This window comes from Vulpes lagopus, chromosome 1 (assembly GCF_018345385.1).
Source record: "Vulpes lagopus strain Blue_001 chromosome 1, ASM1834538v1, whole genome shotgun sequence".
In the NCBI taxonomy this organism is placed as follows: Eukaryota; Metazoa; Chordata; class Mammalia; order Carnivora; family Canidae; genus Vulpes; species Vulpes lagopus.
In genome coordinates, this window is record NC_054824.1 from 78961678 (window position 1) to 78966935 (window position 5258).

Here is a 5258-nt window from a genome sequence, read left to right on the forward strand (position 1 = left end):
ATTGGGCACCTGGCTGGCTCAGTAGGTAGAGCATGTGACTCCTGATCTCAGGGTGGTCAATTTAAGCCCCACGTTGCGCATGGAGCCTACTTTAAAAAAAAGTTTATCTTAAAGAAATTTTACAAATAAAAAAAAAATCTGCTTCCTCATGGGGCATCTGGCTGGCTCTTGATCTCAGGGTCATGAGTTTGAGCTCCATGTTGGGAGTAGAGAAAAAAAAAATAATTTTTTTTTTTCTTAAAGTAACTGAAGGCCAGATGGGGCACTAGTACAGTAAGTCTGCTCTAATATGGAGAGTATCCTATAACATACTTTATTGTCAGAAAAGGATAGGTACTAACTGTGGGTACCAGGACATCACAAAAATGTGGGATGAAGCAAGTTATCCACTTATTTTAAAAATATCAAATTGCCACTGGGTATAAATTTGGAAATTTAGGGCAAAAAGAAAAGATTAAGGATAGATGAAGTTTTGCTTTCAGTTGAGGGTAGAAAAAGCCCCATTCTCTTTTCCCATGGGTCACAAAGGCAACTAGGTCTTTGAGCCTCTGTTTTGTGCCAGGTGCCTGCCCGGGTTAAGGGCTCCCATTTTTTCTCTTGTAATCCTCCAACTTGCTCTTCGAGGGAACTGTCACTGTGATGTAGGTGACAGAATCAAGACTTAGGAAATCTACTTTGCCCCAAGGTCACAACCCTTAGACGCTGAATGTCCAGTGGTGGGAAAGAGCCCTATAGGTTTTGTCTGGAAGAAAGCAGTCATGTGGAGGTCTGGGGTCAGGAACTCCCAGACCAGACTTAAACAATAGCCACAGCTGGACCAGTCTTTCTGGCTCTTTCTCATCAGCACCCTTAAAATAACTAAGGTATAAAGTTGCTTTTAGGTTACGTATTTTGGGAACATAAGAGCTTCTCAGCCCAAACTTCTTTTCCTTTCTGTGGTGCTATAATTCTGTATATGACCTGACAAAACAACAGAAGTCAAAAGATATATATGCAAATAATTGATTTTGAGTTCAGTAGCATAATGGGTAAACTTAGAAACATGTTTCCATTCAACAAACTCCAATGTAGAAGTACACAGGGAAAGGCTTTGGAATGAAGAATTCGGTCTTAGCAGTGGTATCCATGGACGTGAACTTAACACAGCTGACTTCCTAAAGGAATCTCGTCCCAAGGAGTATCAAAAGATAGATCACCTATCTATGTTGTTGAGTTATGTTCTGCTTACTTCATCATTATGACCACTCTATGTTGTTTTTCAAAGTGTTCTTACGCTTTGATTTGGAATGGATCTGATGATTCTTTGTACTTGAATGTGGTCTGTCAGGCCATGGGTGAGTGCCTTGCACATAGTAGACTATTCAATAAATACTAAATGACTGAAGGAATATGCATCGATGTGATATTAGTAAAGGGTACTTGGTTATAAAAGAAAATTCAAAGAATTCTTTTATGCTGCTGTTTGAAACCAGGAATTAACTCTTAAGACTTAATGTCTCAATATTTAAGTGTTTAAATGTGGTTACCTTTCAGGAGGACATTAATTTGACCTGAAGTTTACAAAAGCAGACAGTCATAGCAGTTCATTATATAAAAACAAAAAAACCTATACCTTCTGTGAAAAGTTACAGGTATATTTTACAGGGTAACTTATAATAACCCCATGTATCTGTATTATCAAAAATAGCACATTAATCTCTTCTGTCCTATTTTAAAGTTAAGAAAAAACCTTTTTGCCAATTACACCCAACTTATCTGGAAGCTTGTGGTTGCCTTAGGCTATGAAACAGGGTTTTTGTTTTTCCGTTTTTACTGCTGTATGTATTGCTGAGCGATTCTACTGGCCAGGTATTTTTTTCTGAAAACAGAATCTTAAAGCAAAATATAACTAGTTCCTGCAGACTACACTGTCATCTATAGTACAAAACAGCTGAGTTTACAAATTTCATTGCCTCATCTAACCACTTGGGCATTAGTGATGGTGAGGAGAAAACAGAAACCCAGACCACAGTGGTGGGGAAAGAGCGCACAGGTTTGAGAGAGAGATGGAGAGGCTGAGGTGTAACCTACCATATGAAGAGTACAGAACTTTCCAAGATTAAGTTGTGATTTATGTCCTCTAGAAGTCAGTGACCGTACTGGTTTGCTAGGTATAGTCCCAGGTTTTAGCTCAGTTAGCATCAGTTGATTATTTTAGTGTTCCCTTTCATTTTAAAATGGCTCTCAGTTTAGATAAATTATAGGCCACTCCATATTTAGTCCAAGTAAATTTTTATTTAAATTGCTACCTGTACTAAGAAACTACATAATTCTACTATGCTTGATTTTTGAGAACAGGATTTGGTAACTGGAATTGCTGTGAAGGGAGTCTGTCAAGACATTCCTTAATACAGGACTTAATCCCAGTCCTGACACACATACCCAAAACATTTATTAAAAAAAAAAAAAATGACCTATTTGTGGCATTTCTACTTAGAATTAGCTGCAAACTTGACTGCGGAAAAGGGAAATAAATCTTTCAATCATTAGGAACTCAGTTCTAAAACATTTATGGGAAATCTAAAGTAAACAAGTTGACTTCTAAAGAGAGGGAAACTTCTAAATCACCTAACTGAAGATTAAGAGCAGCACAAATAGAAATTGTTAAAAACAGGACCACCTGAGGAACTGTTTGAGAGCAGCAAATGCAAAGCTCTAATTACGATTTCTGCCACTTTGGATTTACCTTTATCAGTATTCCTTACTCCTACACACTCCACATTGATGCTACCCTCTCCCAAGGACCTAACTACAAAATTCTTTTTTTTTTAAATATGTATTTTTTAATTTTTCTTTATTTATGATAGTCACACAGAGAGAGAGAGAGAGAGGCAGAGACACAGGCAGAGGGAGAAGCAGGCTCCATGCACCGGGAGCCTGATGTGGGATTCGATCCCGGGTCTCCAGGATCGCGCCCTGGGCCAAAGGCAGGCGCCAAACCGCTGCGCCACCCAGGGATCCCCTAACTACAAAATTCTTAGGCCTAATTCATAAGGACTACAGTATCAGGACTACATATTAATATTAGAACATGACTGATAAAAAGACTTAACTACTTACATTCGTAGCTTTAATTATCTTTACACAAATTCCTGATGCACTTTGTAAACAAAAAATTCCAAAGACCTAGGAATTGATTTTAATAGTGGAAATTTCCTTAAATACTGGGAAAATCTGAAGAAAAATTATTTCTGGACATTCCTGTTTTTTTTTTTTTATTTTTAAAGTAAACTCTACCCTAATATGGGGCTTGAACTCAATGACCCAGGGATCCAGTGGCCTTGCTCTACTCACTATGCCAGACAGGCGCCCCTATCACTAGGCGCCTTGACTGCCCCTTGTCCCCCTCATTCTTGTATTTCTAGTGGGTTATTAAAATACACTCTAGCACCAACACCCCCTCCTAGTCTTCATCTCACAAGTTTACCTTCTATAATTTCCCTTCTTTACTCTCCTGGCGCATTGAACAGGTATTTGGAAAATACAAATTTACTTAAAATCTTTGGAGCAAAGCCTACACTTTGTTCTCTATAGCGCTCCTAAATTTATTTTTTAAGGAGTTAATAAAAATGAAAATGGTCTCAACTGATGCAAAATTTTGGAGGGTTTCTAAGCTTCCCAGTAAAAATCATACAAAAGCTAATGGAAAGAAGCAGAGTTTAATCATAACTTTAAGATAAAAGTGCTCTCTTTTTAAAATGTTACAAAGGGAATGGTCCGTGGTGGCCTGGCCTTAATAGCTAAGAAGAATCCTAATTTAACGGATATAAATGGATGTTACAATCTACTTAAAAAGATGCTCTTCCTATTTCCAGCACCACGTTATCGTTATTCGGTTAATCTGCGCCAGCTAAGACTTCAGCTTTTGTCCAATTCCTGCCCAAATTCCAAACCAGAGTAGTGGGGTCTTAAGGTAATGAGGTTTTTAACTATATAGTCGATCATTACAGGTGGTAGAATTATGTCGTGCCTCATTTAAAAAAAAATTTTTTTTAAAGATTTTATTTATTCATGAGAGACGCACAGAGAGAGATGCAGAGACACAGGCAGAGGGAGAAGCAGGCTCCATGGAGGGAGCCCGACGTGGGACTCGATCTTGGGATTCCAGGATCACGCCGAGGGCTGTAGGGGGGCGCTAAACCGCTGAGCCACCCGGGCTGCCCTGTCGTGCCTCCTTTAAAGGCCAGACTTTCAATGATCCCTAATAAATAATAGGGCAGAATTTCCTTCCAAATGCTCTTAACTGTTGTTGGCTGTCCGGAAACATCCAGAGATACGTGCCGCGGGGGCGCCTGGCTAGCGACGTGGTAGGTACACGCTACTCTTGGGTTGACGTCCAAAAAAAAAAAAAAAAAAGAAGCTATTTGCCAATTACAAGTAGGTAGGTATAAACTCATCAGGTTTGCATTTTTTTTTTTTTTAAAGTAAGCTCTAACGCCCAAGGTGGGGCGTGAACTGGAGGCCCGGGGATCAGGAGTCGCGCGCTCTGCGGGGCTGAGCCAGGCGGGCACCTCGGTAAAGACAGCAGCACCCGAAAACCATGTATCTTTGCGTCTCACTCACTCGGCCGCGGGACGTTCCCGGGGACTTGAGGTTCCCTAAAGCCGATGGCCGGTTAACCTTACAGCCGCCTTTATCGCTGCACCGACTTCTCGGTCGTCTTCGGGCTCAAGCACCCATGCGGGGCTCACCTGTTGTCTTAGAAAGTTCGAGAAGCCCGGAGGACGTGCCGGAACGCACGTTTGCCGCTCTCCCCGGCGCGGGCTTCTGGAGCCCCGCGACACCGTGTCCTCCCCAGGACGTTCAGGCAACGCTGTGAAACCAGCAGCTTTACGGTCGGGGCATAACCCGGCTCAGCGCCGCTCGCCTCCCTCAGCCTCAGGCCTAGGCCGCCGCGACCACCGACCTGCGGAACCAAAGGCGTCCCCGGAGCCCAGGCTTAGGCCGGCGCCGGCGGGGGGAGCGGGGTCCACGCTACCTACTCGCCGCAACGTAAAGGGAATCGGAAAATCCAGTCCTTTCTTGTGACACGGCTTCCAAAAAAAGAAATGAACGTTCCTCGAAATAGTCGCCGCTAGCCAGGGAGGCCGGGGACGAGGCCCGGACACCCGCATGCTCTCGCCGAAGGACGCCCTGCGCTTGCGCGCGGCAGCCGCCGACGGAGATCACCGGAAGGAAACGCCGGCGCCTTCCTTTGCGCAGGCGCAGGCGGGCCTCTC